This window comes from Sabethes cyaneus, chromosome 2 (assembly GCF_943734655.1).
Source record: "Sabethes cyaneus chromosome 2, idSabCyanKW18_F2, whole genome shotgun sequence".
NCBI classification, from domain to species: domain Eukaryota; kingdom Metazoa; phylum Arthropoda; class Insecta; order Diptera; family Culicidae; genus Sabethes; species Sabethes cyaneus.
In genome coordinates this window covers 180,420,253-180,446,917 of record NC_071354.1, presented here as the reverse complement: position 1 = coordinate 180,446,917, position 26,665 = coordinate 180,420,253, and the positions used below count along the sequence as shown (strand labels likewise).

General features: G+C 40.6%; 1 protein-coding gene across 15 annotated transcripts in view; it reads right to left on the bottom strand.

Moving 5' to 3' along the window:
• Positions 1–26,665, bottom strand: part of LOC128737669 (neurabin-1) — a 141,289-nt gene that overhangs the window by 27,628 nt on the left and 86,996 nt on the right. For 5 of the 15 annotated variants that reach the window (XM_053832355.1, XM_053832354.1, XM_053832353.1 and 2 more), the window contains exon 1: positions 9,513–9,774. The exons of 4 other annotated variants lie outside the window; for them this stretch is intronic. The gene's annotated coding sequence lies outside the window, so the exon portion shown is untranslated. 6 more of the 15 variants (XM_053832361.1, XM_053832351.1, XM_053832352.1 and 3 more) reach the window with 6 other exon arrangements.

Sequence of the window (26,665 nt, the reverse complement as noted above, 5' to 3'; positions counted from 1 at the left end):
CATGTAAATTGCAACGAGCAGCTTGAAGTATCAAATGAATTCAAGCCGCTGGTAGAATCTGATGAAAAACCAGTGGAAATCATTCACCAGGAATATTCCATCATCGGTACGAGAAAACGCAGGAAAGCTAATCACAGTACGGCGCATAATAGCTCGAAGCGAAGAAAACTTTTTACAGAAAAACTCGAACAATTTTGGCCATTGTGTTTAGACTAATTTAATAAATAATTGACTTGATATGTTTAAAACCTAATTTGATTTAATTTGATAATAAAATCAGTTGTTCATGAAAATTCGTCATGAGTATTTTGATTTTCAATGTGTATTGTATCCAACTTACCGCCACCAAATCCATTCTAGATCTACTGACCTCTTCAGTTGGGTCACCCCTGCGAAATGGTACTTTCCACGAAACCATTTGCCGTGAAATGGTACATCCCGCGTAAGGTTTTTCACGAAATGGTATTCTGCGAAACTCTATATTCCGTGTTATGGTAAACCCAGAATTGGTGTTCCGCAAAATGGTATTCAGCGAAATGGTTTGTAGCGATGGCGAATGTTTAAATGCTGTCCGCTTTATTTTATCAGCCTAAGCAATGTGGGGGGGGGGAGTTGTTTTCTATTTTACTGCGAGGAATATTTGTATAGTAAAATACTCATGAACTACTCAGAAACTTGCAAAACTCGAGATTGTGATAATCTGAGATTCAGGATTTATGTACAACACAATTTAATTTGTAGCAATGCAAGTTTTTCGGGTCAGCTAGTACAATATACAAACAATACAAACACCATCGTATTCCTCAGATTTTTTTTACATAAGAACTATTCAAAACCACGAGGTGTTCTTTGCCGATCCAAAGTTACAACGATTTGAAGCAATCAATCCCCAAAAAAAAGCAAAGCGTGGGTGCTAATTCCGTTATCGAAACTTGACCTTCTGTTTTTATACGACAGACTTCGCAACCAGCTGTTAGAATACATGACAGTGCGGGGTCAGTGCTGCGATCCTATTGACTCCAACAGCCTCTCCCAGCCGAGATTCGAACCTACGACCACTGGCTTATTAGACCAGCGTCTTACATCGAGTCAACTGGAAGCAAGAAATCCCCGGTTGTTCATAAATAATCAAGAGAAAAATTACATTTCATTGAAGCAGTGAGTCTTTATGCCTTGTAAAAAAATCAGAGAGGTTGTGTACAAGACACGACCGCATATATAGGTGACGCAGGACTACGTAAGTCTCTTTGTAGTGATAGTAGCATGTATTCATGCTTGTAATCATTCGATTCTTCATGTATACAAGCTGTATGCAACATATATACATGCTACATGCGTTGTATGTAACATTTATCAAAGTACAGTAGGATTTAGAATTTGGCAACAAATGCGTGTCGCCTGTGTTGCCAAAATCGAAACCGTGCCAAAATCGAGACCCTTTTTCGATATGAAAAAATTTAATGTAAATGCTTTAGAAGTTGGCTAAGTATCATTAATCAACGATTGCAACCATTTTATGTTTAAAAAGTCCGACAACGATAATAAATAGATTTTAATAGTGTTTTATTATCATTGGAGCTATCCGTCCGGTGCAAATAACTTATTGACACCCTGCGGTAAGACGTAGTCCTACGGCAATAAAAATATTGTTCGAAACCACATAATTTTTTTACATGAACATACTCAGGGCATCATTTTTTCGTCATTTAAAGCATGTATGCGGTAACTGATTGATATTTAAGCATATTTTGGGCAGAGAAATAACTTGTGTTGCCAAAAACGGATACTTTTGTTGCCAAAATCGAGGCATGCCAAAATCGAACCATGCCAAATTCGAAATCCAACTGTAGTAACATTGCATACGTTCAATTCTCAAAAGATTGTGCATTTGAAAACAATTTAACAAAATCAAGAACACAAACTATTACTTTCCTGCTACCTTACTGAAATTAAAGATTGTTTTTGGATTTGGAACCCTGGATAAGGTTTCCCACGTTGAAAGGATACCAATTCAATCCTGTTTTATCAACAGCACATCTTTTCACTACACTTCTAATGAAACGGCAAGCATGCGTATTCATACAAAGTCGTATTATAACCGAACACTACAGCTGTAGCACATTTTTCCAACACAGATATCAAATTTGCCGAGGTTTAATCGTCTCGCAGTAAAGAATTTGCGATCTGTTGTGACGGCGAACTTGTGACATTTTTTCTGGCACACTTCCCTAACACAGACATCAGATTGGACTAGGTTTACTCGCGATCGTAAGAAATCTTTTGGCACGAGGGGGTTTTGTTACTCTCTCTGGCGTACTTCCCAACCAAGGACATCAAAATGGTCTAGGTTGAACTGCGGTGTTAAGAAATCTTGTTGAAATGAGGAAACTTTGTCACTTGTTTTGGCTTACTTCCCAAGCACAGATATCAAATTGGTATAGGTTTAAATCATCGTAAAGAATCTTCCAACCAATCACGAAGCGAGGACTCTGGTAAAACATAGGTTCATTATTTTCAATTTTTCAATAGATTTTCCGATCGATTGGTGTAAGAATATTGAAAATCGATCGGAAAACCACTGAGCTATTAGCGCTCAAAACCTTTCATTTTTCGTGACGCTTGCATTTTTTGATTTTTTTGAATGACATCCTATTTCAAAACTTGCCGTAAGACATAGTCCTACGTCAAAACCCTATGCGCTACCGAGGAAGTATATATACAGTACATATAAAAACGTTTTTGTCAACATTCCATAAAAGCGTTTCAGTCGGGAACCAGTAAGGTTTCGCTGCAAATGAGTTACATACTCGTAAATAACGACTTAATCCGTATAAGACGTTCACTGAGCAATTCAAAGCAACTGCGATTTTTCAACCAAATAAGGGCAAAAGTTCCAATATTTGAAGACCTCGTGTTAGTAGTGGTCCCGTTTCAACGAAAATTACTCCTATATGGATACAGTCAAGCATAGGAAAGGGTTACCGTTCACTTTCAGGACATCACTTTGGACTAGATTCAATGATTAAAGAAAAACTCGGTTGAAAAAAGGGTTGATTTTATGCTTATTATTAACTTTTAGGACATCAAATTGAACTAGGTTAAATGTTCAAACGATAATATCGGTTGAAGAAGAGAGGCGGTTTTGCACTCTAGCATATTTCCCAAGCACAGATATCAAATTGGTATTGGTTTAAATGTCGTAAAGAATCTTCGAGCTGTTGGAACGGGGAGTTTCTGTCACAAAAAAAAACACATTCAAACTTTAATGGCGTCTTTTCCAACCAGGATGCGGTGATTTCTGGTTACTTCATTATTCTAAATTTATCTATAGTGTACACTTATGAATTAAAAGCGTTCTTCATTTGGGCCAATGCGTAGTACCATGTCAAAAAATCAAGCCATAGCTCACATGTTGGCTGCAACTATGACACCCCACAGCAGAGGGAAATACCGAGATGCTAGAGCTGCCGAAAACAGACTTGACCGTCGTCAGAAACGCCAGTACTGGGATCGCGTTCTTGCGACGGCGGAGAATTACTTCGAGAGGCACAATGCGCGAAGCTTCTTTAAAACGATCAACAGAATCAGAAACTGGACCGTGTCAATAACTGGTATGCGCAACGACAAGAAGGGGACCCTGATTACCGAAAGATCGGAGGGTAAAATAGCAGCTAGAAAGCTGAAAAATGGCGAATCAGCTGCAAAGCGAAAACAATATTTATCAGAGAACCTGTTGCCTAGTTGCTTTACCGGTACACTACCTAGTACAAGACTAGGTAACATGTTTCTCTCCCTAGTTAGGCAGATAGAATGACAAAAGTAAAAAAAACTAATCTCGTCCGTAACTAATTTACCTATTTTTTACCGATATTTGGACCATATAAATTTTACGTGAAACCGAAGTTATTTATAAAGTACCACATATTTTGAAGACTCCAGAGAGGAACAAATTAGCTACCAGGGCGACACCGATGGGCTACAGTATTCCGTTATATGTCGATTGCAGCATGGAATACGAAATACCAAATGAGCTCCAGCCACCGGTAGGCGCCGATGCAGAACTGCAGGTGCTAATCATTGATCCGAACTATTCCCAAGAGAAGGACTTCAGCAATCCGTTGTACGACGATTGCAGCACGGAATACGAAATACCAAATGAGCTCCAGCCACCGGTAGGCGCCGATGCAGAACCGGTGCTAATCATTGATCTGATCTGAACTATTCCCAAGAGAAGGACTTCAGCAATCCGTTGTACGACGATTGCAGCACGGAACACGAAATATCAAATGAGCTCAAGCCGGTGCCCATCTTTGATCCGAGCGATTTTCACCAGAAAGCCCAATTAGCAGAAATCAAAACTGAGCAAACAGGCTTAGGTATTCCGTTTTCGAAAAAAATTGCTCCGACCTATTTTGATCTCACGATTGCGCTGGTGCTTCCACTAAAAGATTCCGAGACAGAGCAGATGAACTTCAGCTTCTGCATTCCGTTGAATGCAGATTGCAACCAGCGGCTAATAGTACCAACTGAATTCTAGTCACTGACTGAAACTGAGGAAGAACTAGTGAAAACAATTCATCAAAGCAATTTTCAACAGTTGTACCGTGCCGTCCTCGGTACTCAGTACGGTACGGTATTTCCTTTATTGAATCAGGAGCGCATCTCAGCTACGGTGCAGGAGGACTGCAGTATTCCGTTGTACGTTGATTATAGCAGTCGACAGCAATTGCGCGCGAACTGATGCGCTTGGGTTAGCTGTAACTCACCGTTGGCTCACAGCGAGTCGACGCTTAGTACTGGTTGGAGTATTCCAACATACTGCCCCCCTTGGAAGCCGTAGGGTTTCAAAGTTATCCCCTTCTGCAGTATGGACCGAGGGCTTCGAGGACGGGAGCACGAATTTGATTCCGTCAACTACTATGCAGCCGGCGTCGATAAAACATGTCCGCGAACGACTCCGCGCGTCTCGCTATCCAGAAGTATCTTCCTTCTAGAGTACCACCAGGCATCGTGGAGCTGGTTTTGCAGAGGCAGTTAAACATTTGCTTGAGCTGAGTCCCCTGAGGTCGATGAAAGTGATGTCCCGGTTAGAATACTAGTTGCACGAAGCGACGTGATCGAAGTCGCTGCACATCTCACGAAGCGACGTGAGATGTGCAGCGATGCGAGATGAAATGCGATTCTGGATACAAGTTCGAAGCGATGACCAAGTCAGGTGGTACGATGTCTGCAGGCTGCGGTGCAAGTCGGAAGCGATGACGTACGGAGATAGAATGTTCAAGCCGGGCAGAACGAAACGATGAAAGGCTGTTTTGTAGAGCTGTAACGTAAGCTGAGTCTTACCGCTTTGCATACAAGAAACTACTTAGCTTTACTGGGAGGTAGGGCTGCAGTTCGGTCGCCATGGTTGAACGAAACGCGCTGCCCCTCATGCTTTGTTGCTGGGTTCTGCTTGTCACGTTTGGCGTGTAACTTACTGGAGAGGAATCGGCACAGGAGACGCTTCGGCGCTCCGCATGATAAAGTTGAACTGTGGTTGGATATTCGATGCGCAGTTTGAGATGGCGGAAGCAGGTTCCGCGAAGGCTGGCTCTGCTGGTTCTCGTAGACAGAACGTTGAGCTACTAATTGGTTGATGCGCAGTTTGAGATGGCGGAAGCAGGTTCCGCGAAGGCTGCTGGTTCTCGTAGACAGAACGTTGAGCTACTGATTGGTCGATGCGCAGCTTGAGATGGCGGAAGCAGGTTCCACGAAGGTTTACTATTGTTTTTCGTAGGTTGAACGAAGTGCTGCTGGTGAGATGTAGAATAGCTGTGCAGAATCGACTGCTTGAAGCAGGACTGAAATGGCTACCGCGTAAACTGGTTGCATTGGAAATTACATAGATGGCTACTTATCTCGAGTTGGTGGTGGGATGGCGGTTCGGTCGCCACAGTTGACCAAACGTGCCATCCCTGTTTGCTTGGGTTGCAGGAACCGCTTGGCCACGTTTGGCTTGTGGCTCGATGAAACTGGAGATGACTGAAGCAGCAAGAAACATCGTCGAGATTTGTTGTTTGAAACACTGTGCTGATTGTAACAAGGCACCGGAATGCTGGATTCGTTGAGTTGCTTCATTTAACCACACATTTGAAGACACTACAGTTGCTATTGCCTTAATTTATTCACGTACGGAAAGTAGCGTTTGGACTCATAGACGAATCGATCACCGTGAACTCTTCTCCATCTGCAACCTTTCTCCTATATAGTGGTTGAGCATGATGAAGCGTGCAAGGTGCAACTTAAACACCTGTCTCTGCTGAAGCACATTGGATTGTCAAGCGTGAAGTCGCGGTTAGTAAAGTGGGCAGAACAGAACTCATGGTCAGCTTCTATTTCGACGTGTGTTTGTTCTCTCGACGAATTGGAATGACTTCACTGAGCGGAGTAAATGCTTTTGAGTGTATTGTTCACTGTATTGTAACGGATATAAAGCAGTGAATAGTAAGATTAACGACCTTTCGCCGAGTCGTAACGAAGGGCGTACAGCGCAAGTCTTTTCATTTCACGTAGAGCAACGATCGGACTGATGGTAAGCTTAGTACATCTTATCATATGGGTGAACTTGCTGTTGCGCGCGTAGTTGCTGCGCACACACAGGTCGTAGAATGGCAGCTGATGACGCTGCTCGTCTAATTGCGGTGGTCGTCGGACGTAGAGCATGCACACAGGTCGATAACAATGTGATGACGAGAATGGTGGTTGAGTACATCGACTGTCGAATACGGTGATGATTCAGCCGTTAGAACAGCGCTTCGTCACTTTCACAGCCCATACGAGAATTTATTTCAACAAATTTACACGCAAACTGTTCTTAGGCACTTAAAGCCGTTGGGATTAAAGTCCCGGTTAGTATAACGGCTTACGCACTTCGTCTGCTCCCCAGCTTTGGCGAGAACTTGATCCATGAGATTTTAAACGATGCATGCTCCAAGGCGCTTTGGGTCGTTGGGATTGAAGTCCCGGTTGGAACAACAACCCGTACAGCATTTCACTATTCGCTGTGCGTGTTACCCGTTTCTCAGCAGCGGCGGGTTACTCCAAACAAATGCAGCCGGTCCCTGGAGTTCGACGGTTTCCGGAATTGGTAAAATCCCTATTTGATTCCCATCGTCAAAAAAAAAACTACAAGAATGCACCGTACTGCTTCCAACAAGACTCTGCACCGTCTCGCCAAGCGAAAGCTACACACGCTTGGTGCGAGCATAATTCTTCGGATTTTATTTTTTCGAAAATGGCCTGCCTCTTGCCTGATTTGATTCCTCTCGACATCTATGCATTACATGCTGGGCAAACTAGGGAGTACCAAAGGATTGACTGTGGATAACGTTTGGAGAAAATTTGGGATGAAATACCTCGAGGTATCGGGCGTGCCGGTTGTGACGCTTTTTAACATTGATTACGACTGGTAATTTTAAAGCAAAAGGAGAAAGATTTGAATTGAACTAATACGAGACAAATGTTATGGATATACTTTACACGAAATAAATTCACAATTAAAAGTTATTCAAGTGTCTAATTTTCGTGACCATTCACTTTACTGACAGTTATTCACTCTGTAAGGTCTACATCCTTTCTAACACCGAAAAATTCACTAAAAGTTTTAGTGACTTGACAACTAACGTGACACTAACAAAAACACGGGGTTTGTCTACTTCAATAAGAATTTGTTTTAACGGAAATAAATTTCCGTTACTAATTGCAGCATGATATAAACCAGTTATGTGGCAATCATTAATCGTTAGGAACAAAAAGTAAGGCTACCGTGATAATGGAATAATTGTATGTTGTATACATTAAATTGAGAATTAAAAAAAACAAATGGCAAAATGTGTTATGACCCTAATATATCTTTGACATTTGATTAGATGCACCTTAAAGAAAAATATCGCATATTTTATCAATTCTAAAAATACAATTCTGAGGCTAAAAATTAACCGAGCGTAAACCATATTTATTTACTGACATTAGTCAACGGATTGTGCTATTGATTTACATTGAGCTGAGTTAAGAGCTCCGTGCAGGACCGTGTCTGTCGATAGAAAAGCTTGGCAAACCATTTCGGTTTGTTTATCGAACAAAGACACGGTACCACAACAACTAGGAAATATTACTGATATGAGTAAAATCATTTTAAAAGATGCTTGTCCAGATTGTTGGCTCAGAATTTTCAACAAATCAAGTGAGAAATAAAAAAAAGTTTCATTCAAAGATGAGAGTATGTTGAATACATTCATTTTCGACTAAAATAGGGTGGGAGCTTATTATTTACACTTGACTAGTTTGCTTGGTAACGGAAACGCCAATTCAATTCTTTCGAATAATTCACTGAAAAAGAATTAATCATAGTAATATTCAAAAAGTTATTTGATCAAGACGAAACCAAAAATTTCATTCTTTTTACTCCTTACAGTAGGATTTCGAATTTGGCAACAAATGCGTGTCACCTATATTGCCAAAATCGAAACCGTGCCAAAATCGAGATTCTTTTTTGATGTGAAAAAATTGAATGTAAATGCTTTAGAAATTGACTAAATATCATTAATCAACAATTGAAACCATTTTATGTTTAAAAAGTCCGCCAAGAGCAATCCGTCCGGTACAAATAAGTCATTAACACCATGCGATAAGACGTAGTCCTACGGCAATAAAAAATTTATTGTTCGAAATCACATAACTTTTTTCATGAACATACTGAGGGCATCATTTTTTCGTCATTTAAAGGATGTATGCGGAAACTGATTGATATTTAAGCATATTTTTGGAATTGAAATATCTTGTGTTGCCAAAAACGAATACTTTTGTTGCCAAAATCGAACCGTGCCAAATTCGAAATCCAACTGTATTACTCTTCAATTGCAGCTTAACGAAATCACGAAACCCACTTATGGATTTAGAAATTTTTGTTTCTTGGTTGTGGTGAAAAGGATTCTACAAAACTGCCAATCTCACTGAAATCAACGCCATTAATACTGCGAACTTGAGCATATTTTTACACTTTCACATTTTCACGTAACGAGTCAACCATTTTCCCCTCGGTGACACAGGGAAAACGAATTATACTCTTTTTACTTTCGCTTCATAAAACAACTCTTCACTTCCTCAGAAGAAAAAAACGCCAGCACAAGGCGAAATTGAACATTTTCCCATTCACTCCGTCACGAATCTTCTCAGTTCTGTAAGACTTTGGCTTTCACTTGTCAGCAATTCACGCATCGTTTGTTTTCTTCTTACAGTGACTTTTCACGATCTTCCACGCCATAAAGTAAACGCTATGTTGTGGTTTATGCTGTTGTGGTTGCAAGGGAAAGCCATTTCACACAGACTCTCTCAACCGTTTCCCTCGGAAACACTTCTTCGGAAAGAGGGAATCAAAATATCGTCACACAAATGCCTGCTTTATTTTAACGAAACGCAGCAGCAGCAGCAGCACAGCCTGTCCATCACTGGAACGAAATAGTAACCCTCCTTACCGAATGCGATCGCACTTGCATTAAACATCAATCTGATTTCAATTGTAAATGTGCTTCCCCCCAATGTCGCAATGCATCGACAGAGAGGAATGTCAATCAATTTCACTGCGTCGCTTGCCACCCACGCCGAACATCCCGACGATCTCCGCACCGCTGATCTTAACTGAAAGTGATCACACACCGCAGGTTCCGGTGGCACACAAATAGTAACCGGAAAACGCTGAACCGATAGCACAGAACAAAATACACGTCCAACCGTGACCAGAGCTCAAACGCGAAAACTTCCCAATACACTTGGCGAGCGTGCTGTTCGGAGTGAATTCTTAACGTACAACAAGATCACCGACGCCTTGGAGTTCACCAACCAGACAGCAGGGGGAACTCACTACGTCGGCTTTTTGCATGCATGCATATACAGAACGAACGATCACGTTCGCGATCTCGGCGTTTGTTTTTATTCCACGCTAATGTATTGGTACGTTCTCGTCGCCAGTCTAGCCGCCTCGACACACCAGCCACCAGACTTCGAACAGTTTACTTAGCCGAATGGCAGAGGGGAGTTCGTCCGTTCGATGAAAATCGGGGGCGGGTAGAGTAGGTCGGACAAGGGAGCGATACTAATAAATTCATTCACGTACGTGCTGAACGAGACTGGATTCTCTACCCACGTCAGTCAGCAGAAAGACGATGACGGCGGCCACCGGATCATTCGCATGTGTTCTGCGTCGCCACTAACTAAAATGTTGCACGCATGCATGAAAATTTTGCCCCAATCTATAATCTTAATGATTTATTCTTGGATCCGTGCGAGTCGCCCGTAGTTCATCCAACGACGAGGCTTGCGCCCGTGGAATAATTAAACTCAAGATGCCTGTATACTGCAAAGGAATCTGGATAGGAATCTAGAGAGAAAAAATCGACTGACATACAATTTGCGATTCTAATTTGCAGAGTGTAGAGTGCTTGGGGTTCATGCACCGAAACAATTGAAGTCAATATATCGTGTGTACTTATATGCTTGTACATTTGAAAATAATAAAATGGACGAAACCAGCGTTGATTTGAGCGAACTTTCATTAAAATCAAAGTTGTTATGATTTGGAATTTGATGAAATACACATACTACTGACGTTTTCTCGCTTGAATCTCATACACAATGGGCATTATAAAATGAACACAGCTAGTGATTGTAATCCAAAATTGCGCATGCGTGTATTTTTGGGCAGTTATTCCAAGCCAAGCCAGATGGGTTCATAGGTTAGAAGTTTGCTCGGTTCAACCGCTCAATGAACAGAGGCAAATAGGAAGAACATGATAGTACTTTAAAGCCAGTGACATGTAAAACGAAGTTTTGGAAAACAAGAATAAATAAGAGGTGAAACACTTATCTTTAGAATACTAACTTCATTAACAGAGAAAGATTTGGCAACGAAGCAAAACAAACACTCAATTTCTTCTGGGGAACTCATTTTTTTTTCAAACCGGGAATGAATAATATAAGATAATACAAATGCAGAAAGACTATAATTAATTTGCGTTGGCATTTCAGGCAACGGGGACAAGAATAATTACAAGAACTTGTTCGTAAATAACGTTTTTTTAGAATCATTATAAATTATTTGCGAGCGTCGTAGTAGAATTCACAAACAAACGGGAAATTTTGGAAAAATTCCCTTTAATTCAACTACCTGACGCGATTTTGACAGATACGCGTATTTCGATTACGGTGCTACACTGGTGAAGGTTACAAGTCGGAATCGAAATATGCATATCTATGAAGATCGCATTAAGTAATAGATCTAAATTTCTCTAAATTTTTCCTATTAAGGTCCGAATCACATGGTTGGATAATGCGCATCATTAGAACCTCGTAGTCTTCGTGCCGAGGGATGAATAGTGGGGGGAGGCGGGGAGTTCAATAAACACCTAGCCGCTAACAGGACCTGTGGAATGCTGGGGCTCCCTCCACAGTAATCTGCCCTTACCGCATCATGCGGGGCTCTTTTGCGGCGGACTCTTCTTTCCCCAGCATCTCATGGGACTTATTATGGATTTCTTTAACACAAAAAATTTAAAAACTTCAGGCGCCGGCTAACAGTGGGACGGGTTTAAAAATAGTGAGACATAAGTATTAGCATCGAAACCTTAAGACATAGCATAATAATTGCTTCAGAAAAGTTTCTTCATTCAAAAAGCACTTTCTAGTGGGGAAAAAATATTCGAACTTTAGGGTGTCCCTAATCAGATACAAAAAATACTCTATTTTAAGTCAGAAATGATTGTTACCTACAGAAAAGTTGTAGCTAAACTATTTTCAAGAAACTTTGTTGAATACTGAAGATTTCTATCTCTTACATGAAAGCAGTTATAGAGCCAAACTCTTAGGGACACCCTTCAAAACAGTTTTTTCGATCTAATCTTTAATCTTTAATCTTTAATAACGCTTCGTATGCTTTTCAAATGTTCTAAGAAATTATTAATCACATTAAATTGCACATTTTCGTCGAAGACAGTAAAGCTCTATCTATTTCCCTTTAGCAGCTATCACTGGTTTTTTCATTTTTACATGCATTCTTTAAGGGGGTGTATCTCGGAGGAGAGCAGCATGAGCAGCTAGTCTCACTTATTTTTTGTGAATCAATTTATGCTGTATCCCACCATATACAACTTAGGGCGGAACACTGTGGAACATCTGAGAAAAGTTACCATGAAGGCAATCGTTTTTAAAGCTGAAAACTATGGAAACCATAGTTTTGTACCACTTTCGCATGTTCTCTGAATTAAATCAGCAAATTTTGTAATGGTAATCTGGTGACCAGATACAAAACCTGTTTAGTCAATTGTTTTTTTCGCGAAAAACTAGTGATCGTCAAAATATATAACCTACGGCAAAATGTAGGTAGAGTTTGGCTCTATAACTTCTTTCATGTAAGAGATACAAATCTTCAGTATTCAACCAAGTTTCTCGAAAATAGTTTAACTACAACTTTCCTGTAAGTAGCAATCATTTCTGACTTGAAATAGCGAAAATATTTTTTGTATCTAATTAGGGACACCCTAATGTCCGAATATTTTTTCCCCACTAGAAAGTGCTTTTTGAACGAAGAAACTTTCCTGAAGCAACTATTATGCTATGTCTTAAGATTTCGATGCTATTACTTATGTCTCACTACTTTTGAAGCTGTTTCCACTGTGCGGCCGTCCTACAATGTCTGAAAAAAAGGGAGTCACATAACTCCATTGTGCGCGATTGTGAGAAATCGCGAGCAATTGGTCAGACGAAGGAACAAGAGCTGGAGGATTCAACCTCGACAACGAATCGCAGTATGGAGAACTTTCAGTATCGTCACTGATGCTGAATTCCCCAAATGAGAAAGTAGCGAGTCATACGGGTAATCTTCCCGATTCGACGAGGCGGACAGACGGCGACGGAGCACTAAAGTGTCTCGTGTTGCGCTCAAGCGGTTCTCCAGTGTCAAAAAAGGCGATACAAGTTGTATCTCAGTGAGGGATGCCCACAGGAGAGGCCCTTCGTTCTGTTGATCAGCTAGCGGGAGCACTCGAGCAGAATAAACGACAATGTCGTGTCGCCAAATAATAGCTCAATCACAGCTGCGATCCACAGGATCTGGGACGAGAAGTCGAGTTCGAATCCGATTATAATTAACTCCCATTATAGCTTCGGTCAATCAGCGTATCCCCCAGTTTGGGTAAAGAGGAACGGTACACTTCTCAATAAGCGTTGTTTCAATGATCCTCGCTTACCTAATTTTTCGCTGTTTCCCTTTCACGTCTTGTCTCAATCTGTTTAGATACTATAACACATTTGTTATGGACGTTCCATATGAGGTGATTGAAACAGATCGCTCAATGTGGAATAACAGAGGGCCCGATCTTCCATCTGGAACTATCTGCTTTTTTACAGATGGTTCAAAAATGGGGGTCTGCACAGGCTCCGGAGTCTACGGACCCGGCATCAGGGAAACTATCTCATTAGGAAAGTGGCCCACCGTTTTTCAAGCAGAAGTATATGCAACCACATCCGCCGTGAAAGGTGAACTGATGACATGGGAAAAGCTAGAAATAGCATCCCGTTGGAATCAAACACAGGGTTGTAGACAAGCCAAACAGTTTATCTACCCAAACCCTGCAGTAACTAAAAAACTACTCCATTTAACTCGTAGCGAACTACGCACAATCACGGGACTCCTAACAGGACACAGCCCCGCTCTTTATCATTTAAAGAATATCGGCAAGGTATCATCCGACACCTGCCGCTTTTGTAACTCTGAACCTCAAAGTTCAGCGCATCTGCTCTGCTATTGCGGAGCTCTTGCATTATCAAGGCACAACTTCTTAGGAAGTTTCCTTCTTACTCCATATCAGGTATGGAGCCTAAATCCCAAAACGGTCATTAGCTTTATAAACCATGCAGTACCGAATTGGGGCACAGGATTACAACTATTCCACTCAACTCCATCAATGAGCGGGTATGAGCGGTCCGTAAACTGTGTATAGCAATCGGGGCCTGTCACATAAGACGATCATTAAGACTGTCGCAGTGGCCTTTTAACCCAATGCCCTTCTGGCATACAAAAAAATAACATATTTGTTTCTTTACTTTCATCTACCGTCCTTCCGTTGATTGTTTAAACTACCGTTATAAATATTTATTGAATGCCTGATTTTATTAAAGCTCAACGCACAAACACGAGGTTGATCTATCGCAATCACGTCAAATGATCATGCCTCAACGATACTAATGCGTAATGAAATCCTAAACTGCATTGCGGAACAGGACCCTCCAGCCATACGGCCAAAATTCAGGAGCTGTTAACTCAAGAACGGCTACGTTTCTGATTTTGTCGACGAGAAGACAGCAAGATAACAGGGGACTACGCTACCGACTATAGATGCTGCAGCTGCAGTTTAAAGCTAAAACCTTTTTTGCAACCGGGACCAGATGGGATACAATCAATCATCTTCAAGAACTGTGCAGATATGTCATGTGCACCCTTAATCGTAACTTGCAACTTAACGCTGAGTCAGTCATCCACGATGCCTGGCAGGAGTCGTTTTTGGTTCCTGTTTTCAAGAGAGGCGATTGCACGGCAGTGAAAAACTAACGAGGAATTACTTCTTTATGCGCAGGATCGAAGCTACTGGAGCTACTCTATTACAAGATGTATAGCGTCATATCTCTTGTGACTAGCATGGATTTTTTCCATACTGTATGGTCGACTGCCACAAATCACACAGAGTTCCCATCATTCTGCATCCAGAACATGGAAAATGGCACTCAAATAGATACTATTTACACAGACCTGAAGGCGGCCTTTGATCGTGTAAACCATGATGTGCTTTTTTGCCGAAGTAAAACGGATGGGTGCTGTACCGATCTTTGTAGACTGGCTGACATCATCTTTGTGTGAGACAGTATTTTTGTAACCGACCTAGTGCCCCGCAAGGTAGCAATCTTGGGCCTTTGCTGTTTTCACTATTCTTCAATGACGTATGCGCTGTGTTACCTCGAAGATGTAGACTTCTATATGCGGATCTTCTTGAGTGTAAAGAATATTGAAGGTTGTCGCGAGCTTCAAAGGCTTCTCAACACCTTCGTCGACTGGTGCAAAACGAACGAGCTCCTCAGCAGTATGCGCAAATGCACGAAGTTTCCGTTATGACCTCGGTGTACACCTGGACCCTGGACGAGAAGCTCCCGTTCCGTGAGCATTACCCGTACATAATAGCGAAGGCCAACCAAAACTTGGAATTTATCTTTCGAGTCAATTTCGGGATCCATATTGCCTGTGCGCTCTTTACTACTCTCTTGTGCGATTCATAATTGAATGCGCAGCTGTGGTATGGAGCTCTTATACAGGTATTTGGTCGTCCAGATTGGAAGTCATCCAATGCAAAGTCATTCGATACGTGCTTAAATATCGTGCAAGGAGAAACACATACAATCTGCCACCGTACCAAGACCGTTGTCGTTTGTTGCATATGGGTACTTTGGAAAGAAGACGATTAATTGAAATGGTTCTTTTCAATACAAAGGTTTTAGTTGGCGAATTGGATTGCCCTGCGATCCTGGCTCAAATCAACATCAGTGCCATACCAAGTTTTCTACGAAATAGAGAGGACTTCAGACGCACCGAATATGGCCAGTATGAACCCGTTCGTGTAATGTGTTCTTTGCTTAATAGTGTATACAATTACTTGATTTCCAGAGGTGGGCACCGCTAACCGAAATTTTAGCTTCGCTAACAGCTAGTCCGCTAATTCAAAACGTTAGCTTCGATAACCGCAAACCACTAAAGTAACCAAAAATTTAGCGGAAGCTAAAGCTAACCGCTAACCGCTAAATTGGGTAGTAGCGCAAATTTGGCAATACTTTGATAAGCGCCAATTTTGGCAAAAACGAAAATGTTCATTGCAAAAGCCTAAGATAAAGTATATATCTGGAACAACCATGAAAAAAATCGTTCGTAAAAAATGTTTTGAAGAACATTTTCACATTGAAAATAGAAGAGATAGAAAATATTTCCAAGAGACAGGCTATGGGTTTTTCGATTATTCTTTGCAGTTTTCTATCACTGTGGAATATTTTGTAAAAGATTTTTCCAAATAATATTTTATCCGGATTGTCAATGATGAAATTTGCCAATGAGTCAATGGCCACATTTGTAAATGAATGACACAAGTACAAGAACAAGAAACAATAAAAAACATTTTGGAAATTTTCCATAAGATAGAGTTTTTCCAAGTTTGCTTTGGAATTCCGCAGCCATAGAAAATTTTGTGAAAAATTGTTTTCCAGGCGTACAAAACTTTACGAAGTTTTGAGATTCGACTCAAATCTTTGCGATAATATTGATAGATAATAGTTCAATAGCAGAATTAAAAGAAAATTTTTATATTCCTCAACAATTTTCCTCCTGCTAAAAAAAAGTTAGCGGTTTATTTAGCGGTACAGAAATTTATCGGAAACTAACAAAAACGCTAACGGTTTTAAAAATTAGCGAAACCGCTAACCAAAATGTTAGCTGAGCTAATTAGCTGTTAGCGGATTAGCGGAAATGTGCCCACCTCTGTTGATTTCCATGTTTTATGTAGTAGATTCAAGAAACAACTACTTTTAAGAGCTTTTAGTTGAGGCAGGTAGTTAGTTTTTATTTACGTAGACAACGGCGTCAGATGAATTATTGAAATAAATAAACCCTCAAACGCTGCTACGAACATATACTATGAAGGACCTGGTCGAACATATACTATGAAGGTCGTGGTGCCTCAAGCGAGAGAATCCTCCGTCTGCTCCAAAATCAAAGCGTAGGCGTCTCTACATAAGAGTGGTGAGTACTTCGTCGCAGCGTGACATGGAACCTCCCGCGGAAGTTCCGCAACCTCCTGGCACGTCGGTAATGGTTGCGAAGGTTCGCATGTTCCCCGCAAGGGGGAACTGCATGAACCACCAACAAACGTCCACAAGTTAGCGGTGGTTGCAAAGATTCTGCGAACAAGGTTTTCTGTAAGGAAGCTTATCAACCACAGAATCCAACGAAGTGCTGGTCGTTGTACGATCTCCTATCGCCTGCAACCACTGAAGTCCTTAGATGTTGGAAAGCACGGTAATCAATAAAGCGTTCATGCTACTGGCTGCCGTCCACCATCGCACTGTCTTACCGCAGGGTGACATTTTAAGATTTGGATTTGGGTCGGTGTCACAAAAAATGAAAGATTTTGAAAGCTAGTAGCTCCTCCAATTCAGAACGGATTTTGATGGTTCGCATACTATTCGATTTAAGATTATTTTTCAATCGCTAGGTAGTGAAAATTAACAAAAACTTTCAGGGCCATATTTCCCCACACATTTTCTGTTTGAAAATCATGCTTCCCAAGCACGGACGACTATTACATACACCAAGCGTTTATCTGTCTGATCTGCTGCTGCTGGTTCAAGAAAAATAAAAAGAAGAAACTGATGACGATTACGTAACCCCGCCTTCTTAATATGTAGAGACTACTGAAATGTCATTCGCTGCTCGACTTCCGAGCTGTCTGTTCAACTTTTCTTTTCGATCCAGGCTTACACCAATTTGATGAAATAGGTATACTCGTTTGTAAATTTAGGGTAAGGTAAGGAACAGATTGATTTTTCTGAAACTTTTGTACGGAGGATACATTTCCTGCATTGCATTGCATTGTTACAGTCTTACAGTTTCATTAAGTCATGTTTTACCCACGAAGTTTGGTTCAACAGCAGTGAATTTTTCAAATAAACGATGTCCGAGAAAGTCGAAAAAATCAATTTGTAGTCGTAAACTTCTATCATAGATACTTATATATTTTCTGATCTTGTATCATTCGATTCAAATGATAGACCACCAAGGAAACAAACATTGATAGATGAAATATACGTCCGCCTATACTGAGCAACAAAATTAATATTGTTGGAGAATTATTTCCAAGAAGAAAGTTTACTCTGCCAATGCACAACAAGATTGCAGAAACTGCATCACGCAAACAGTAAATATAGCCAATAGCGAGGAAAATACGCTGAAACGGGGTGCGAAAATCAGTGAAAAATGATGACTATCATCGTTTCCATACTTTAAACTGGATCTGCCGGTTGCATCTATCACTTACGAACAGACGAACGGAGGTCGTCTGAACGGAATGGTACAGCAAAAAACTTATTCTGTCAACAAAGCGTTCCATTTTCTCCTTTTTTGTTACATTGTTGAATATATATTAGAGATAAAAACTGTCGGATTAATTTAATATCAACTTGTCCTATGTATTATATTTTTATCTCAATCAATCCAAATTAAGATTTCAGATTAAAGTGCCTAATCATGGTTTCAAATTTGATGTCGTTTTGCTTTCCATTCCTGCTCGAGTGATGCTGTAAACTCCGGAGCTAATCCGTCTCAACTGATCTGAAGTGAACTGTCGATTGGGTGTACTTTTCTTCCGCCAGGCCATGTGGGGTTTACATACATCAACCCAGTTCTCTCGTATACCGAACACTGCCCTGTACGGCAGTGAGCGAGCGGACGAACGACGCATGGATGTCGTCGTATGGTGGCAACAGAATGCAACTCGATATGGTGCATCTAACGCCATAAATATGGAATGAGGGACGTGACTTATGTTTGCCTTGTTTGCACGAAAGTGAACCCCTGAATTTATCCCGCTAGTGATTGAAGAGCGTGAGTGCTTTATGATGGTTGGTTCATGCTTGTTAGGTGTTGACCGTTTAATGACCTGCCCACAAGAGTTTCGAAAAATTGAATAATTTATTAGTTAAATTGCAAAGGGTTTGTTACGCACAGCAGTAGCATAGCAGTAGAAATAGCATCAAACAAGAGCGAATTTTCCAAGTTCGAACTCAATCAGTAATTTTATTTCCTAAATAAATAGGAAATGTGCCAAAGTTTAACAGCCGAATTGGCAGCTCAAATAACCCCGGCAACCGGTACAGTATTTTAGATTGAGCACGTGCCATCTGCATGCCAACATCGTAAACTATTTCTTCCGTATGAATTCGTACGATTCTCCATAGCCAGAACACTAAATAGTTTCGATTTCCGTATAGGCTGGAACTATTATGAGTATGCACTTAAGCACGTTGGGGTGTGCACTTTTTGGATGTAATTTGAGAAATTCCGGAAAGATAATGAAAATGGCAAAGAATTTAATTTCGAATGATAATATTAGTGAACTGAAAACTTTCAAAGCTTTTCTACTAACAAAATTTCCCATGAATGGAGAAGAAATTCGAAGTACAAGCGTTTTGATTGCTCAAATCATCGCTTAATCATCCCCGTAAGCAAAAGGGCGTGGCACTCGCAGGGACGTGAACGAAATAAATTGCTATTTGGCTATTGGTTTCAACCCAAGCCGGAAATAGTGATTTATGTCATCGGGTCGGAGTTCAGCTATGGTTTATCGATCAGATGAAGAAAACTTCATCAATAAAACTGAAAACTTGGCACATGCAATCCATGATAGATGAGTTGAGTTGAGTTCATGCCTTCGTAATTGTAACCAGCTGATACCAAACAGCAAATTTTTCTTAGGAATTTTAAAAATTTATCAGCTTTAGCACCGTAAGAAAGACAGGAAGTTAAAGAAGGAATTCTCCGCTCACTTGAACAAACTTGAGCATTTTTTATGTTTTCTCGGACCATGCTACTACTGGTAGAGTAACTGGTAGAGCAGCTGCTTTGAGTTGCAACATGGAACACAAAACCTTAAGTAAAATGCTTGGGCACGTACATTTTATGCCCAACTAGAGCCAAAATTGTTTGCTCGACGTTGTTTTCAAAGGTTGTAGCCTACACAAATGTCTGTTTTTATTGGGTTTTCGTTAACAACAACCAGCTCAAAAACTTTTTTTTTAATAATTACGTAATTAAAATTTCACCGGCAGACCACAACTCAAGGTTCGATTGAATTCCAAGGATAACACAAAAGAATTTCTACATTCTACCTGCACGGAATATTTCCACCGAACAGAACTGGGATGAAGCTACTCAATCAAATGCCACCAAGGTAGAACTATAGATGCCTTGGGGTTATAAATATCGCAAAACCGTGCACCAGAAATGATTGGTAAATGCAACCATGTGCTTACTATGTATGCCTGGCATGATATGAAAACATCTCAGCACAGGATGCAAGAATCGCTTACGCGGCATGTGTGCCCCGGCCCGGTGATGGTATGGAGTATATTGCGGGTGCAAGATGGAACTGAAGTAGTCTGCGCTAGATTGGCTCTATTATTCCAATTTCAAACAGACGTCCTTTTTGCTCTCCTCCTGGGATGCCTAGGAGGGATTTAAATCTATCTATACCTATAAAGAAGGATTTCTGTCTGTCTGTCTGTCTGTCTGTCTGTCTGTCTGTCTGTCTGTCTGTCTGTCCTCTGTTCCTTATAGAATCAAAAACTACTGAACCAATCGGCGTGAAAATTTGCATGTAGAGGTTTTTGGGGCCAGGAAAGGTTTTAGTGATGGTTAGAGACCCCTCCCCCCACTAAGAGGGGGGGCTCCCATACAAATGAAACACAAATTTCTGCATAACTCGAGAACTAATCAAGCAAATAGAACCAAATTTGGCATGTGGGTGTTTTCGATGACAAGAATTTATTCTAGGGTAATTTGAGACCCCTCCTCTCTTTATAAGAGGAATTATAACTCCTCTCCCCTTTAAGAGGGGGGGTTTCCATACAAATTTCCTCATAACTCGAGAACTAATCAAGCAAATGGAACCAAATTTGGCATGTGAAGGTTTTCGAGGGCAAGAAAATTTTCTATGTTGAATTAGGACCCCTCCTCACTTTAAGAGGGGGGGCTCCTGTACAAATGAAATACCAATTTCCTCATAACTCGAGAACTAATCAAGCAAATGGAACCAAATTTGGCATGTGGGTGTTTTCGGTGACAAGAATTTATTCTATGGTAAATTGAGACCCCTCCCTCTTTATAAGGGGAATTGCAACTCCTCTCCCCTTTAAGAGGGGGGGCTTCCATACAAATTTCCTCATAACTCGAGAACTAATCAAGCAAATGGAACCAACTTTGGCATGTGAAGGTTTTCGAGGGCAAGAAAATTTTCTACGGTGAATTAGGACCCCTCCCCACTCTAAGAGGGGGGGCTCCTGTACAAATGAAATACAAATTTCCTCCTAACTCGAGAACTAATCAAGCAAGTAGAACAACATTTGGCATGTGGGTGTTTTTTGTGGTGACAAGAATTTATTCTATGGTGAATTGAGACCCCTCCCCTCTTTATAAGAGGAATTATAACTCCTCTCCCCTTTAAGAGGGGGGGCTTCCATACAAATTTCCTCATAACTCGAGAATTAATCAAGCAAATGCAACCAAATTTGGCATGTGAAGGTTTTCGAGAGCAAGAAAATTTTCTATGGTGAATTAGGACCCCTCCCCACTTTAAGAGGAGGGGCTCCTGTACAAATGAAATACAAATTTCCTCATAACTCGAGAACTAATCAAGCGAATTGAACCAAATTTGGCATGTGTGTGTTTTTGGAGACAATTTTTTTTTTCAATGATGAATTGGGACCCCTCCCCACTTTAGAAGGGGGGGTCCTATACAAACGAAATACAAATTTCCTCATAACTCGAGAACTAATCCAGCAAATGGAACCAAATTTGGCGTGTAGGTGTTTTTAGAGGCAAGAATTTTTTCTGTGATGAATTAGGACCTCTTCCCACATTAGGAGGGGGGGCTCCAATACAAATGAAATACAAATTTCCCCATAACTCGAGAACTAATCAAGCAAATAGAACCAAATTCGGCATGTGGAGGTTTTTGGAGGCAAAAATATTTTCTACGGTGAATTAGGATCCTTCCACACTTCAAGAGGGGGGGCTTCTACACAAATGAAATACAAATTTCCTCATAACTCGAGAACTAATCAAGCGAATTGAACCAAATTTGGCATGTGTGTGTTTTTGGAGACAATTTTTTTTTCAATGATGAATTGGGACCCCTCCCCACTTTAGGAGGGGGGTCCTATACAAACGAAATACAAATTTCCTCATAATTCGAGAACTAATCAAGCAAATGGAACCATATTTGGCATGTGGGTGTTTTTGGAGGCAACCATTTTTCCCATAATGAATTAGGACTTCTTACCTTTTTAGGAGGGGGGGGGGGCTCCCATTCAAACGAAATACAAATTTGCTCATAACTTTAGAACTAATCAAGCAAATGGAACCAAATTTGGCATGTAGGAGATTTCTGAGTCTTGAATTTATTTTATGATAGTTAGAGACCTCTCACCCCTGTGGTAGGGGGATATGGACTCTCATACAAATAAAACAGAAATTTTTGCGAAACTCAAAAACTAATCCAACTCGAGAAATTCGAGACTCTTCCATAAAACATTAATCAATAACAAGACCACAAAAACTATCTATAGTAACACTAGATCATTCAGGACGAGCCGGTCGCGAGTGTTGCCGGTGACCCGCCGTCGGAAGCGCCGCCCACTGGGGGGCTTGCAAAACTCGAGAAGTGACAAAGATCATCCGAGATTCATGATTTATGTACAACACAGGTTAATTTGTGGCAATACGAAGTTTGTCGGGTCAGCTAGTAGAATATAAAAGAGATTGAGACAAATTTATGCCGTCGATTCTTTTGAATGTGAATATTCTCAGTTCTCAAACAATGCGATTCGACGCCAGAGTATAGGAAACAGAAAACTTGGAATACATATCTCATAGCATTACATAGCAAGAATACAGTAAGAAAAAGGAAATCTATTGCTACTTTATGTTCAAATTTTATTATATTACCCAATTTTTCTATGCTAAAATCAAATCTCGCGTAACTTTTCAAAAGGACTTATCTAACAATGAGAGATTCTCTATGTGCCTCTTTTCATCCTCTGGTCACGATGATGCAAATGTCTTGCATAAAAAGGTTGTTGGCGTCACTAATTTTAGCTAAACGTTAAGAAAATTTTCATTGAAATGCTTTTATGATTAATATTTTTTGAAACAGTAGTTCTTTTACAATTGACGAAGGGACGGTAGAAGAAAGTAAAGAAATTTAGCGTGAACGAGAAAGAGCGACAAAAACACGTGGTTGGTCTATCCCATAGGAACGAAGCCTTCAACCCGGAGATCCGCGTTGAGAATCGCGGCTAACGCGCTAACGGATGAACAATGTCACGTGCAGTGCTACGATGGTTCAACAATTGATGAAGGGACGGTAAGGGAAAGTAATGAAGGATTTTTTGGGAATGAAGGGGAAAGAGTAGGAAGGAAGGGGGGGGGTAATAGGTAGCTTAACAAGTTGTCTTTGTGACTCCTACCTTTTGTCCAATGCTGGAAGGTGCATGGGTCGAACCAAGCCAAGTCGAATCTCAGATTATAGCTTGGTTCGACCCATGCACCTTCCAGCATTGGAATAAATGTATAATTCTCGTTTGACCATAACGCCGAATATAGAGTTTCGCAGAATTCCATTTCGCGAAAAACCTTACGCGGGATGTACCATTTCACGGAAAATATTTTCATAGAAAATACCATTTCGCAGGGATGACCATCTGAAGGAAAGTAATAGAGGTCAGTAGATCTAGGAAAATAAATAAACCTAGATAGATGTGATCTTATCGGGGGGCTGTCTCCGCAGTGCTCGGCGCTTCCGACGGCAGGTCGCCGGCAAAACTCGCGGCCTGTGGCCGTCTCGCGCTGAATTATCTAATGTTACTATTGATAGTTTTTGGTGGTCTCGTTATTGATTAATGTTTTATGAAAAAGTCTAAAATTTCTCGAGTTCGATTAGTTTTTGAGTTACGCAAAAATTTCATTTGTATGAAAGTCCTACCACAAAGGTGAGGGGTCTCAAACCATCATTGAAAAAACTCCTGCCTCCAAAATCCTCCACATGCCAAATTTGGTTCCATTTGCTTGCTTAGTTCTCGAGTTTGAAATTTGTATTTCATTTGTATAGGAGCCCCCCCCCCTCTTAAAAAGGGAGAGGGGTCCTAATTTATCATAGAAAAAAATCATGCCTCCAAAAACACCCACATGCCCAATATGGTTCCATTTGAATAATTAGTTTTCGAGTAATGAGGAAATTTGTATTTCATTTGTATAGCAGCCCCCCTTCTAAAGTGAGGAGGGGTCTCAATTCACCATGGAAATAATTCTTGTCTCTAAAAACACCCACATGTAAAATTTTGTTCCATTTGTTTGATTAGTTCTCGAGTTATGCAGAAATTTATGTTTCATTTATATGGGAGCCCCCCCTCTTAGTGGGGGAGGGGTTTCTAACCATCATAAGAACCTTCCTTGGCCCCAAAAACCCCTACATGCAAATTTTCACGCCGATCAGTTCAGTAGTTTTCGATTCTATAAGGAACATACGGACAGACAGACAGACAGACAGAAATCCATTTTTATAGGTATAGATAAAGTCTTTTGCCAGGGCAAGCTATACGAGTGGTATACTTCTAGAGTGTGTCGATTGATTGAAAAGTGAATGTTATAAAGTGGACACTTGCTTTTCGACGGTTTGAGGTTAATTATTTACGAGAAATTACGAAAAACCATTTCAGTGCTAATGTTGCAAATACTCATTTTTGCAACACAACTGATAAACATCAAAATTAATGCGAATTTCAAGAGCATGGCCATGGGTAGGATCATAAGGAAGTATAGAGAAGCTTATACTGCAGAGGATTAACCGAAAACCCGACACAGAAAGGTAGACCAGTAGACCAGTAGAATAAGGAGCTTAAAATTGTTCACTTCTTAAAATCAAATTGTACGCATTCTGTTCGTAATATTACTAAAAAATTGACCTAAGCATCAAAACTGTAGCATATCTCAAGAAGCGCCATAACATCAGAACCTACAAGAAAAAATGAGCAGCCAATAGGAATCCTGCACAGCAAATTTCCTCGAAGAAAAAGACACGGTTTAGTCTTCTCCTCGAAAAGTCCGATCGATGCGTTTTGATGGACGATGAAACGTTCGTCAAATTGGACACAAGTACACCTCCGGGTGCGAAATTTTCAGCACTGTACAAGGGATAAGTGTTCCCGATGATGTACGGTACATCCAAACAGAAAAGTTTGGAAAGAATGGCTTGGTATGGCAAGAGATCCGCTCGTGTAGATTGTAAAGTTCTTCGCATATCACAATGGGCACGATTAACGGTGAGAACTACTACAGGAAGGAGTGCATTAAAAAATGACCAAAATCACACAACCCCTCCATTGTTATGGTCGGATGTAGCATCTGCTCACTATTAAAAGCAGTAGTTATTTAGTAAAACATTCGGGTACCAACCGAAAGAACATGGACAATATACCGAAATGTTCTAGTTCATCCAGTTTATCATTCTTCGCAGAATTTTGTCTATCGACTTTTTAGCAAAATGGCAAACTATAACACATATACCGTATGGGAGGGTATTTGCAGTCTACTTCTAAGTTCGGTCTATATTATTTTCCTTTCGCTAAATAAATACTTTGCCGAAATACAACTTTGATTCCAAATTCGGTAGAACAATGATGAAATTGAACAATTTATGATTTGATCTACATTTTCGCCGGTCTCAAAAAGATGCTAAAAGCTTGATGAGATATAATTCGGATTGATGAAAAGTTCCAATAAGAGTGACTGACAAAATTAACTGATCCGTAACGTAAATGTCTAAACACCTGCCCGTCTCGTTACAGAACGATGCATGCATCACTCTACCTGTAGGCGAATAAATGTGAGCAATTAACACGTACCGAACCATTCAATCAATCACGCTCGTAAACAAGTCAATAAAAGTTCTTACGGATCGTGACTGGTTGTAGTACGGTACCTACCTGCAACCCCAGCGGAATCAATCACGCTACCAGCTGGTCAGAGTAGGTTGCTAATAGTAAGTGCATGCGGAACATTGTAATCTAATAATTCAGTTGTCACCGACCGCCCCAACGTAAGTAAAGTACGACAGGTACGGTTTCAAAGTTTTCCCATGCCGGGGTGTCGTGCAGTATAGAATTACCATGTCGTTTGTTATCCACCGACTACTGGATAGACAGTAACCATTTTGAGAGGAGCGCTTACATCGGACGCCTACGACACGTCACGATTTATTACAAGCCCTGTCCACTAAGATCAGAAATCGATCAAAGTGTATTTACAGCTTTTGCACCACAAGGCTTAACCCACGTCTGATTTGTATAGTGAAATTTTCTGAAGTGGTTTTTGATTGGTGCCCCGTCGTATGAGCCAATTTTAGATAATAGTTGATCCATCGTGTGGCATACATCTAAAGCTGGAGATCACGCTTTTGTGACATTCCTTTTTTCGAATTGCGAAGCTTAATAATCTTGTTGTATTTTAATTGAACAAACGAGGGAGTAGATTTAAATTAAACGTCCGATCTTTCTACTAGCCACACCTGTCTGAAACATAGTGAATGAATCATTGATATCTCTAGGCGTTTAAGTAGACTTTCCAAATTTTTCGTATAAAATTCCAGACCCATTGACGGACAACTGAAACAATTGATAATCATTTTCGCCTAAACATTTGAAATATAAACGTGAGTAAATAAAGATTATACCCCAGGCAATGAGTTAATCGTTTTTTTTTCAACACCTTTTG